Raw genomic sequence first — 14197 nt, 5'->3', positions numbered from 1 at the left:
ATCCTCGTTTTAATGGAAAGTCATTGTCTTCCGCAACTCAGGCTTCAACTTGATATTCCTGTTATTGTAGTTGCACATATTATTCAGAAATTTATAGTCTATTGGACCATAACCACTACGTGGCCACAAGATGAAAATTGATGACAAGTTAAAGTGACAAATAATACAAATGGTAAAAAATGAGCTAATAACTTCCTAAGAGAAAAAGTGAACTCCAAATTTAAGGTACATTAATGTCAACTTGCACCATTCATTGCTGTCTTGAGTCCAAAATAGACATCATGGAAGACAAGAGAGGAGGAAACAACTGCTGAAAGCAAATCATAAAAAAGTGAGACTGGAATTTGCAAATTTATCATATTGACAAGCCACAAAGTTTCTAGGAGAATGTCCCTTGGACAGAGAAGACAAAATTGGAGGTATTTAGCAAGTCACATCAGCTCTATATTCAGAGAGACAATAATGAAGCATACAAAGAGAACATTGTACTTACTGTGAAAAATAAGAGACTTGGTTAACTTTTGAGGCTGCTTTGCTGAATCTTTATGTATTATGCTCTGCTCATATAGTGCCATCATATTCCACATCACTTTACATACCTTATTATTGCTGTCACCATTGGGGCTCACAATCTAAATTCCCTATCTGTATGTCTTGGAGTATGGGAGAAAACTGGAGTACCCAGAGGAAAGACAATTAAACACAGGGAGAACAAACAGACTCCTTGCAGATGCTGTTATTGATGGGGTATGAACCCAGGACTACAGCACTGCAAAGCAATAGTGCTAAACATTGAGCTACCATGCTGCTGCGTCTTGCACAGGGTGTATTGAATCAAAGCTCTTGAGTCCTTGACACAGCTAAAAATATCGAAGAATGGCTGAGTGTTTAGATAAAAACTGCCTCTTCAGAAAGAAAAGGGACTTAAACTCTATAGCAACAACAGTTGAAAACAGCAATCCTACAAGTCATTATTGAGCCTTTAACGAGTCTTGCAATATGACAAAGGATAAAAGCCAAATCAGAATCTCAATTTGCAGACCAGGTGTTTCAAGGTATTGGCCGTCATCAGTGCAAAGTATGAAAAATGATTTGGCTTAGTGAGAGGCTCTGGACTGAGGTCTAATGGAAAACGTTTCTCTTGTGGAGAGTGACACTCCGGCTCTGGTGTAAGGGTTGTGAGTTTTATCCCTTTAATCTCCATGTTGTTATTATTTATATATATGTATATTTATATATTTGATACCGTTGTAGCGTACAGAGATATAATTCAGGTTGCTGCATTATTTATATAATATGTGATTTTTATGTTTCTGCACCATGTACATGATAGGGACAGTGCAGTCTATGTTATGGCCACTAGGTGGCGGCATTGAGCTTACTGCATAGTAGTTATAGTTTTAAGACATATAGGAGTTAATTGTAGGAGGGGTTAGCTATATGCCTGAGTTGCCTAACTACCCCGTAACGTTAAAGTGTATGCCCAGCCATCCACAGGGGTACTTAGAGAAGAACAAGGTACAGCAGAACCAGTAGTAGAGAGAAAAAGAAGGAAGTAGAGGAAGATTGAAGGTCACCGTAAAAGTGTATGGGCAGGTCACTCCAGAATGTAGCGGATAGCTTCATGGGTTGGATCTCTGTTGTCTGGGGCGATACGGACGGGAGAATGCTTCACCATGGTAACGCTTGACAGGGAGGACACTGGGTGGTCATCTGATATGCTCCATCCAGCAGAAATACTTAGTGAAGCAAGGAACAGTGAAGGGAAAAATGAAGTAATGTGCAGTCTTTACTGTGAAGAAAATGCTGGATACTATGTGGATGTGCTGTGTCCTGAAGTAAATAAATTTGTTCAATTAAGAGTTGCCCTGAACTGTGTCGCTATTCTTTGGGATCCAGGGCCATCTTCAAGTCAGTGCAGCAAAGAAGACGCTGACAGCCTCATGGGTACCGATAATAACATGCAAGAGAAGAGGTACTATTTTCCTTTAGAGGGAGGCCAGGGTATACAATGCCCAAAAACCTCAGCCATGAACAACTGCCCTAACCGACCTTTACATGTGGACAAACCGCAAGAAGAGATGAAGATTCAAGTGTGACCAATGAGGAGATAAAAAGAGATGCTGAGAAGATTTTGGATGTAACAAGTTTGACCCGAAGAGTGCGGGTTGAAGATACTGCAATTGTGAGTAAATTATCAGATGTGACTGATAAACTAAATGTGAAAAAGACTGTGATTGAGTCTGACAAAGTGAGTGACAAAATGGTGGCCATGAAGATGGAGGACTTTGGCTCCAAAAAGGACATAATGACATCCTTCATGAGCGTGACGGCGCAGCAATGGCACCAACAGATTGCTGTCAACAACTCCCTACCTGCCCCTGGTGGAAACGCCGAAGAAGGAAACACGTCCCTTATATCAGGTCTCTAGAAAATGGGTGGAGAGGCGCGAAATGGCCCCACCCTGTAGCTGGAGTGGCCCAGCAGGAATTTCCAGATGCAGCTGCCTGACGCCAGTACGAGATGTGATGACATCGGCGATGCATCACTGCTGCGTCCTCCACTGCCGGGGTATTGGGCAAATGGAATAGACATGGTGGAAGGAGATTGAAAAGGCGTGGCCTGTGTGCCTGTGGGATTTACTGACAGTGGAGGGACGATACCTGCAGTGACGGATCCGTGGCAACTGGCTGGACCTGAGCTTCCACGACGCCAGAGTGCAGAGCGTTGTTCCCCCACCACGGAGCCAGGGATTGCACCAGCGGAACGTCAGCTGAATGACCATGCTGTACCGAAGTCATGGGGGCACAAGGAACAGACTCTACAGCATCAGGAGCCAGAGCGGGAACCCAGACGAGTGACGGAACCTTTGTCGTCGGAGCTAGTCCCACAACAGTGGGGACCGGAAATGATGCCCACCTCCAAGGAGCTGAAGCCGGAAGAACAGGCCGCACCAGATCTACACCGGCGTGGGATCAGGTGCGCAGCCGTGCCCATGGAGGAATCTGTCATCAGCAGGGTGGAACTGGCCGAATTATCAAGTTCCTTTGCAAACAGTGTGCAGCAGTTCCTGACGGAGGTCAGGGCCAACCTGAGTGGGACGGGAGCGGATGGTGCCATGCAACCAAAGGTATCTACATGACCAGTGAGTGACCTTCGGCCCCCTAAAGCAGAGGATAGGTCCTTACTCTAGGTGGCTACCCTAGCAAGCGACACCGATCCTAGGCCCATGTCCAACATTGTTCCGACAGCATACACAATTCAGGCATCCAGGGTGACTTAGGGTCCCAGGGCGTCCCCTGATCCATCAGTCTGGATCACAGATATCACATCTCAGAAAAAGGCAAGGGAGAAAGATTTTTGAGCTCAGCTGCACAAATACGGGGAGGGAGCTATGGCCGGGTGCCGCTCCCATGGACAGTTGGTCTATACTAACGTAGAAAGAAGATACGGCTTCGTAAGTGAGGCAGGGATGGATGCCAAAGTCTACATCAATGCTGCCTCCGTAAAGCATGGTAGACCCCTGGCCGAGGGAGATTGGATCTCCTTCATAAGGGAAGACTGTCCCTGGGGCTACTATGCCATTGCCGTGATGTTGTGCCAGGAGGATGGCAGTCCTGTGTTGCAAGTGGACCCTACACAGGTATTGTCGGTCCCATGTGGGACATCCGCCTCCAGTACTGCACCTGCTTTTCTTTGGCAGTACAGGATTTCTGCAGCTGCAGAGTCCTCTTTGGCCTGTACTAGGGCCTGGATCTTCATGACACGGCGACATGAGATGCATGTCGATGAACTGTACCCTCGAGCTAGTGATTGATAACAAGTCGTGCCTGTTGCACAAAATTTGTTTTTGTACAATACGGGAATGTTCTGCGCCCCCTTGGATGAAGAAATCTGGATGTGCTCTCGAGAGAAAGAGCAGTGTGGCTGGAAAGGCCTAAAGTAATTGTTACTCTGTAAATAGGTTTTGTTGCACCCGCTGTGCCCCTTCTGCTGAATATCAGCTCTTGACTTTTGACCGATGTGGGTCCATGGACTGACGGACCACATGCGGCTGCAGCAATGAACTGCGTATTAGAAACAGGCAGCCCGCATAAAGAGTGCGAGACCATGCCCTCGTTAAAGGTAGGGGGACTTCTCCTTTAAAGACTGCATATCTGAAGGTACAAGTTTATACAGTGTAAATATGTTCAAGTATGGACTGACGGTGCCAACGGATGGACTGTCTCCTTGCACCCATTTGTATATATCAGCAGAAGTTGGTGCTCCCCTCAAAGGAAGGGGGATCACCCTCAAAGACTGTTGACCCAACAAGGGGGTCACTCATTTATATATTAGGTGATTTAAATTTGTGGACTGCCTGGACAAGCACTTGTTTTTAAAAGAATCAGTAGATTTGGTTTCCAGTACCATCTCTATGCTGATGACACCCAATTATACGCTACTTCTCCTGACATCACGCCAGCCTTTCTAGAAAACACCGGCGATTGTCTAAACGCTGTGTCTAACATCATGTCCTCACTATATCTGAAACTGAACCTGTCAAAGACTGAACTCCTTGTGTTTCCTCCCTCAACTAATGCACCTATACCTGACACTGCCATTTCCGTGTGTGGTTCCACTATTACTCCCCAGCAACATGCCCACTGTCTTGGGGTCATACTTCACTCCTAGCTTTAATTCACCCCCCACATCCAATCACTGGCTCGCTCTTGTTATCTGCATCTCAAAAACATTTCTAGAATTTGACCTTTTCTTACCTTTGACTCTGCAAAAATTCTTACTGTTTCTCTTATTCATTCTCGTCTGGACTACTGTAACTCTCTTCTAATCAGTCTCCCTCTTACCAAACCTCTTACCCCTCCAATCTATCTTGAATGCTGCAGCCAGGATCATATTCCTCGCCAATCGTTACACCGATGCCTCTACCTTGTGCCAGTCCTTACACTGGCTACCCATCCACTCCAGAATCAAGTTCAAACTTATTGCCCTCACCCACAAAGCACTCCATGGCTCAGCATCACTCTACATCTCCTCCCTTGTTTCAGTCTACCACCCTACCCGTGCCCTCCGTTCTGCTGATGACCTGAGGTTAGCATCCTCGATAATCAGAATCTCCTACTCCTGTCTCCAATACTTTACACGTGCTGCGCCAATTCTTTGGAATGCACTTCCCAGGTCAATACGAGCAGTCCCCAATCCCTACAATTTTAAGCGTGCCCTGAAAACGCATTTATTCAGACTGGCCTACCGCCTCAACACATTAACCTAACTATCCCTGTGTGGCACAGTCAAAAGTTTTACCATAACCAGGTTCCCCCTATCATGTTCCCACATGCTTTATGCATCTATTAGCCCTCTGTGTCCGTACTGTTACACACTTAACATTATGGCTGGTCCAAACAATCAGGGCAATTGTTACCACCCACCTTTTGTGTCTCCCCTTTTTCCCTCATAGATTGTAAGCTTGCGAGCAGGGCCCTAATTCCTCTTGGTATCTGTTATGATCTATGTGATTACTGTTATGCTGTAATGTCTATCATCTGTACAAGTCCCCTCTGAAATGTAAAGTGCTGCGGAATATGTCGGTGCTATAGAAATAATATTTATTATTATTATTAAAAGAAAAGTGAAGTGGACATTGACTTCGTATGAATCTAGCTCATGTTGAGCTGCTGTATATGTCTGTTCTCCCTGCGTGGAGTATTCACTGTAAAATAGTAAAAGTTTATTATAATCGAAGCATTGTTGGGAACGACAATGATTTAAGGAAGGGGGAATGCAAGAGGTTGTGAGTTTTATCCCTTTAAATCTCCATGTTGTTATTATGTATATATATATATATATATGTTTATATATTTGATACTGTTGTAGTGTGCTAATGTGTAATTCAGGTTGCTGCATTTTTTATATATTATGTGTTGTTATGCTTCTGCACCATGCATATGATAGGGACAGTGCAGTCTATGTTATGGCCACTAGATGGGGGCACTGAGCTCACTGCATAGTCGAAATAGTTGTAAAACATATAGGAGTTAATTGTAGAAGGGGTTAGAGAAGAACAAGGTACAACAGAACCAGCAGTAGAGAGGAAAAAAGGAAGTAGAGGAAGATTGAAGGTCACCGTAAAAGTGTACAGGCAGGTCACTCCAGAATGTGGCGGATAGCCTCGTGGGTTGGATCTCTGATGTCTGGGGCAAAACGAATGGGAGAACGCTTCACCGTGGTAACACTTGACAGGGAGGACACTGAGGGGTCGTCTGAGACGTTCCATTTCGTGGAAACACTTAGTGACGCAAGGGACAGTGAAGGGAAAGATGAAGTAATGTGCCGTATTTACTGTGAAGAAAATGCTGGATACTATGTGGATGTGCTGTGTCCTGAAGTAAATAAATTTGTTCAGTTAAGAGTTGCACTGGACTGTGTCTCTATTCTTTGGCATCCAGGACGAGCTTCAAGTCAGCGCAGCAAAGAAGACGCTGACAGCCTCATGGGTACCGATAGTAGCATGCCAGAGAAGAGGTACCATTTTCTTGTAGAGGGAGGCCAGGGTTTACAATGCCTAACAACCACAGCCACGAATACTGCCCTGGCCGACCTTTACACTGGCATGCTAAGGTAAGGAGGCTTATTCACAGTGTAATGCTTCTCTGGGAAATTTAATCTGAAAATTGCCTCTTCTGAGAAGAAGAGGACTTGAAGTGCATAGTCAAATGAGTTTTCATACTTTGCAGTGACGAAGGCCAATAGCCCAAAATGCCATGTCCACAAACTGAGACTCTGATTTTACTTTTATCTTGTCAGATTGCAAGACTCATTAAAGGGTCAATAGTGACTTGCAGGATTGCGGCTTCCAACAGATGGCGCTATAGAGTTCAAGTCTTCTTCCTCTCTGAAGAGGCAATTTGCATATTAAATTTCCCTTAGGAGCATTGTATGGTGAATAAGCCTCCTTACCTTGCCAGAGCCGGTATGTCACTCTCGACAAGGAGAATCCACAAGGAGAAACATTACCCATTAGGCTGGAGTCACACACAACATCAAAAAAATTGGTCCGATTTTGACGGACCACAATCGCACAAATGTTTCATGAGCAGTGATCGGTCTGTCATCCGAGTGGAATGCGACGATGCGATTTTCATGCATCTGAGCATCAGTGTGATATCCGTTTGATGTCCGTGTGACATCCGTCTGCCGAGATTTTGTCGGCCGCTTGCAAAATGGACATAAACTAAAGAATGGATATATACACATAGAATACATATATATAAAATACTGTATATATATACTGTATACATATATTTACATTTCATACAGTTCTACATAGCCACTAATTCAATTGCCAGCTTCTGTAAAATCATTCCAAAACCTGACATGAAATGACACATGGTTACATACAGTAAACCATTTCATTTCATGTATTTTTTTATATGTCCCTGACTAATAATTAGATTAGGGTTTGTGCGTAAAATTTGGTACATGTAGGTGTTAACTAAAGGGGTTAATTCACTGAAAAAAATTGCATGGACTCCCGTGATTAAAGCGCAACCAGAGAAGGAAAGCCAGTGAGTGAAGGCATATTTTAAAAGCCTTGAGAGGGACCATAGTTTTTGGCGCCCCTTGGCTACAAAAATCTGCCCCCAGACACCCCAGAAAAGGCGCATCTATATGATCCGAGGATAACGGCTGAGGAAAAATCGGATGATGGGAGCTGCCCCATAGATTAACATTGGGACGATTGCAATGCGATTTTTTTATCGCATTGCACTTGTCCGTTTTTGTCGCTAGTGTGACTCCGGCCTTAGACCTCATTCCAGAGCCTCTCACCTAGCCAAATCAGTTCCCATACTTTGCACTGGTGAAAGTCAATAGCCAGAAACACTGTTTTCAAATTGAGATTCTGATTTGGCTTTTTGCCTGAAGTCATTTTGCAAGACTCGTTAAGGGGTAAAGAGTGATTTGTAGGATTGTTGCTTCCAACAGGTGGCATTATAGAGTGAATAATCCTCATTATCTTAACAGAGCCGGTATACCACTCTCCACAAGGAGAAATGTTACCCTTTAGACCTAGATAAAAACTGTAATGGCAAAAAGCAAAATAGGGTCTAATTCAGATTACAAAGGAAGGAGGAAATTGGGATTTACTCACCTGGGGGGTTGTGAAAGTCAGAAATCCTTTAATAGCTTTAAGGGCTCATACTCACTTGCAAGAGAGACTCTCATGATTCTCGTGTGAGTCTCTCTCATGAAAACCTGGCACTGCAGCCAATATTCAAACCGGAGCATGCGGCTGCATAGAAATATATGTAGCTGCACGCTCCGGTCCGAGTGTCGGTGACAGTGCCAGTTTTTCATGCGAGAGACTCGCATGACTTATGGATATGGGACGGACCCCGACTCCATCTTAAAACCACCATAACTACAGTAAACCTAGGCACTAGAATAAATACACAACACATTATTTTGGTTTTCAAAATGGCCACAGCTTTATTTAAATCACAGGATTAAAACAATCACAGTAGGAGTCAGGTGAAGTGCTAGTACATTGGGATTCACAAGTACTGTGATATCCCCAGCTGTCTGACATACCGAACCAAGACAGACAGCCATAAAGGGGCGGCACGCACTGGCTTGCCATTCAAGCAGAGCCAGTAAACTTTCAGGGCACCAATGACCCTATTATCCTCACTCCTGTGCTTAACCACTGTGCCCGTCCCTGATTGACGTTACCATTACAACGTCCTTGAGGCTGGCCACCAAAGCCGAGCATGTTCACCACCATGAGGTTTTACATCCTCTATTAGTTAAAATGAGTCCACCTTACCTTGCCTGCAACTTCTACCTGACTCCTAAACCGCAAAGCTGTGACGGGTTATAAATTCACATTTGACAACACCTCTTTTTTTTTTTAATAAATCACTTTAGTAAACTTATAAACTAGAAGTCCCTGCAAAAGCATTAAGGGGACTAACTTGGCAAACCTCCGACTCACAAAGAGTCATCCTACAGCACTCAGGAGAGGAAAAACCCCCTGTGGAGGAAACCTCTAGGGAGCCATGGCTGAAGGATGGCCCTTCCCATGGGCTTAGAAGGTTAATGCTGTTAATTCTTTATAGCCATGATAAAATTGAACCTGGAACAAAATATACAATGGTAAGTTCAAAAATACAATAAAGCATTCATCATACAAGCAATAATTAAAACGTTTTAGGACAATGATTATAAACAGGGTGGGTGGGTGGGAAATGCTTCCTCCTGTTCATCCTGTGCAAGAAAGAGGGAGAGACACAGATTTCCTGCTCTATATAAGCCCCACCCTCCTCACAGTAACTCACCAGGCACATACATACTGTGCTTCTTACTCTTAAAGCAATATCCCTCGTGCTTAAAAATCTACACCACTATACCAAAAAAGCTGCAGGAGTAAAGGTCCACCCATCCCCAAGTCATGTCCTCCTCCGCCTATGGCTCCAGTGGTTTCTTGACTTATGGATATGGGACGGACCCCCACTCCATCTTAAAACCACCATAACTACAGTAAACCTAGGCACTAGAATAAATACACAACACATTATTTTGGTTGTCAAAATGGCCACTGCTTTATTTAAATCACAGGATTAAAACAATCACAGTAGGAGTCAGGTGAAGTGCTAGTACATTGGGATTCACAGGTACTGTGATATCCCCAGCTGTCTAACATACAGAACCAGGACAGACAGCCATAAAGGCGCGGCACGCACTGGCTTGCCATTCAAGCAGAGCCAGTAAACTTTCAGGGCACCAATGACCCTATTATCCTCACTCCTGTGCTTAACCACTGTACCCGTCCCTGATTGACGTTACCATTACAGCGTCCTTGAGGCTGGTCACCAAAGCCGAGCCTGTTCACCACCATGAGGTTTTACATCCTCTATTAGTTAAAATGAGTCCACCTTAACTTGCCTGCAACTTCCACCTGACTCCTAAACCGCCACCAGAGAGGCCATTTGACACCTTAAATGGACTCGACCCCCATCAACCATGCCTATCAAAGCCATCAACCATTTCTACATGCTATGGAAAGTCTGTGCACACAAGTAATAAAATTAAAATTCCAGAGCTCCCACAGATTAATTTTATCAATGCAATGATACCAAGTTATGATCGATAATACGGTAACTACAGCAAATAACAGTTGCTAACCATCCTGCAATGAGGATGTGGAATGGGGAATGTGGAAAGTGAACCATAATTAAGGTCGTAGCCACAATCTGAATACCTGTATAATGACATCTGTCATGCCTCAAAAAACTATTATACTGCACGTATTGTAGCCAGCTCTAATAATTCACCAAATCACAGATTTTAGTTCTAGAAACCACCATTATTTACAGTAGCTGTGCAGTAAAATTTCTTAAACCCACTTACTATCACTACCCGAAAAGTGATGAACGTATCAATAGAAAGATATTATAAATAGGGAGTAATTAAAAACTATACACAATATAACAACATTATAACCGACCATAAAATAACGTTAAGAATATCTGGAAGTAGTAATTTAAATAAACCTAAAGCAGAAAAAGTCTACAATGGCATTATTAATAAAACTGCCACGCCATTGTTAATTGTTTTTCATGCGCTTGATAACATTTACTGTTGACCTCTCCAACTGGTCAAAGGAATTGGGAATAGGCATATTGCCCTTTGTGTTAATGCACTTGATTACTTTACCCTTAGCCGCTCCCACTGGCTCAAGGGCCCCGGGAGTAGGCATACTGCCCTTTGTGTTAATGCACTTGATTATACCCTTAGCCGCTCCCACCAACTCAAGGGCATCGGGAATAGGCATATTGCCCTTCATGTTAATGCACTTGATTACCCTTAGCTGCTCCCACCAGCTCAAGGGCACACAGATTAGGTACATTGCTCTTCAGTTTCATGCACTAGATAACTGCATTGTCCAGACGACAACCTTGTTCTCTTCTCCCCTCCAGCCGCTGTTCCTGGCTCAGAGGAGCCAATTTCTTCTGTAGGCATGCAAAATATGATTGCCATGACTCCAGGGACTTTACCCTAACAGGGTCCTATAAAATATAAATGCTTCTGGAGACCAGGGGGCCATACCGTAATGGTCACCCCTCCATACCAGGGGGCCATACCCGAGATGGTTACCCCCTCCACACCAGGGGGCCATACACGAGATGGTTACACTCCACACCAGGGGGCCATACCTGAGATGATTACCCCTCAAAACCAGGGTGCCATACCTGAAATGGCTACCGTTCCATACCCGGGGGGGTCAGCGGCCAGTTTATTAACAAATAACATAAACATTTACAATAAGTATTAAATACACAATCTTATACAACATGAGAGGAGGGTTCTTGGAGCCCCCAAATTCTGACTAAATATTTGGCAAAAACACAAGAACTTAAAAATCCACGTTACCCTCAGCCGTAAACCACCAGCTCGAGGGCACCAAACATCCCGTTCCGGGAAGTCCAACCACCAAAAGCTCCCGGGTAACTCCCCGTCCAGAGTTACCCGTCCAGAGCCGTAACCAAAAGCCAGATCCAGAATTTTAACTTCCAATTCCTTTTCACTGATTCAGCGTCAACTCCAAGAACCCCACTCCAGTGGTCCATACTTAATATGGTTACCCTTACTGACCAATTTATAAATAACTTCCAAGGACCCACTAAAAGGAAAACAAATAACTGTTTTTTTAAATTTTAAATTCATGTTCTTATTAAAATAAACAAAATAAACATCAAAGCATAAATAACATTAACACGCTGGGGGGAGTCCTTGAAGCTCCCAAATCTGTTGATTACCAAACATAAAATGTACCAACAATTACTTCCAGCCGTTACCCCACTAGATCGGGAGCACCATAGCCATAAGGGTTCCAATGTTCACTTGCATTTCCTTGGGATCCGACAAACTCTTGCCGAAACTCCCCTCCACCTTTCACGAGGTCAAGAATCATATTAACTTCCAAAAAGAGGAATCCATATCCCAATGGATCCCCCAGACCAGTTTCTAACCAACTTCAAGGACCCCCCCAACCACCAGGCTCCAGATAATCCACTCAGGCCTGTGCTATCCACCATCTTAAGTAATATAAAATAAGCACTTGGTGGGTATACACTGATCCCTTTTTTTGTTTTTTTTTTAATAAAATTATTATTCACACCTTTATTAAAACAAACATACCATAAAACATCAAAGCATAAATAATATTAACACGCTGGTAGGAGTCCTTGAAGCTCCCAAAAATCTGGTGATTACCAAACATAAAGCGTACATAAAATGTACCAAGAATTACTCCCAGCCGTTACCCCACCAGCTCGGGAGCACCAAAACCACAAGGGTTCCAATGTTCACTTGAATTTCCTGGGGATCCGACAAACCCTTGCCAAAACTCCCCTCCACCTTTCACCAGATCCAGAACCATATTAAATTCCAAAAGGAGGAAACCATATCCCATATTTAACCAACTTCAAGGACCCCTCCAACCGCACAAGATGTGAGATAAGTGAGGGTGAAAACCATGCAGGTTTACAACCAAGGTATACAACAGGTTAATAATGGAAAATATCCCATCGTAAGGTCCAGAAATAGACAGAGATGGGCAAAGCTGTGTTATATGCTGTAACAATAAATGAGAAGCCGCCTGCTCCTCTACAGCAGTTACAGACAGACTCTAATCACCAGCTGCGCATAAATGGTAAGAAATATAATATGTAGGTCTAATATAAGCTGCCTGCAGCCATAGGTGTGTGAGCAGAAAACTGCAAGTTCTGTATCCCAGTCAGTCACTCTACTACATACAATTACAATAGACGAGAGACAGGGCTGAAAACTGGGCCCATGATGTGTCCTCCAGAGCAATGTGCAGCCTCTCACTAGGAGTGCCCACTCACTGCCCGCCATGTGCTGAGTTATTAGTGCCCACTCAAATGTGCCGAGTTACTCCACGATTATTTATTTTACACATGATAAAACCTAAACCATTCAGGCCTATGCTGTCCACCATCTTAGGTAATATAAAATAAGCTCTTGGTAGGTATAATCTGATCATGCAACATACGAGGGGGAGGACTAAAGGCAGCAATCGCTACAGAAATTAAGCACTAAGCTGGAAGTCATGTCCAGATTATATGTACAGCCAGGAAAATAACCTGGAGACACAGGATGTCTATACCCAGCATGATCCGTATATAGCACAGTGAGGAGTGATATCATGTATACAGACCTGTGGTACAGGTGAAGTATACAGCACAGGAATAGAGCCTTTACACATATACCACATGTAACCTGGTTACACTGGATCTGCACACCCAGCCTCACAGTATGTAACAGAGATGAGGTCACATACAGATCATCAGACTCCATAACTGGGAAGGGGGATAATCAGCACACAGCAGGGTCAGTATACAGTGCACTGACATGAAATGCAGCCTCTCATCATTATACATATACCATCCCCCGACTGCTCCTCTCACCAGTGTCTCTAATACATGTGACTGCCCAGCTCCACCATAGTAATGGCAGACACTGTATGTGTCCCTGCTCTGTCCTATCATACATAAACCCAGCACTGATGAAGACTCTGTATAATGCAGCAGTAATGTGGTATATCAGAAATGTCAGCAGGGAGGACACACAAAAGCTGCCTCTGCAATAAGTGAGGGAACATGGCAGCTACATGAATTTCTGAGGTAATCTTGATCCCAGATATGATGTAGGAGCTGATATTACAATAGTACACACTACACAATGTCTGAGGTGAATGCAGAGTAGTATATCAAACATGTCTGCAGGGAGGTCACACAGAAGTTGTCTCACAGTCTGTGAGGAAAATGTAGCATGCACATGAGGGACATGGCAGCTACATGAATTGCTGAGGTAATATTGATCCCATACATAATGTAGGAGCTGATACTACACTAGTACATGATGTCTGAGGTGAATGTGCTCCTATCATCTGTCATGTGAGGTGATAACCCCAGTATTATACTCCCTGAAACTGCAGACATGTTTCCTCCTGTTCGTCCTGTGTAAGAAAGAGGGAGAGACTCAGATTTCCTGCTCTATATAAGCCCCACCCTCCTCACAGTAACCCACCAGGCACATACATACTGTGCTTCTCTGAAAGCAACATCCCTCTTGCTTAAAATCTACACCACTATACCAAAAAAGCTGCAGGAGT

Source organism: Dendrobates tinctorius, unplaced genomic scaffold (genome assembly GCF_039654945.1).
Source record: "Dendrobates tinctorius isolate UK_male_01 unplaced genomic scaffold, ASM3965494v1 ptg000007l, whole genome shotgun sequence".
NCBI lineage: Eukaryota > Metazoa > Chordata > Amphibia > Anura > Dendrobatidae > Dendrobates > Dendrobates tinctorius.
The sequence above is the reverse complement of the archived record's forward strand: the minus strand, read 5'-3'. Positions refer to the sequence as shown.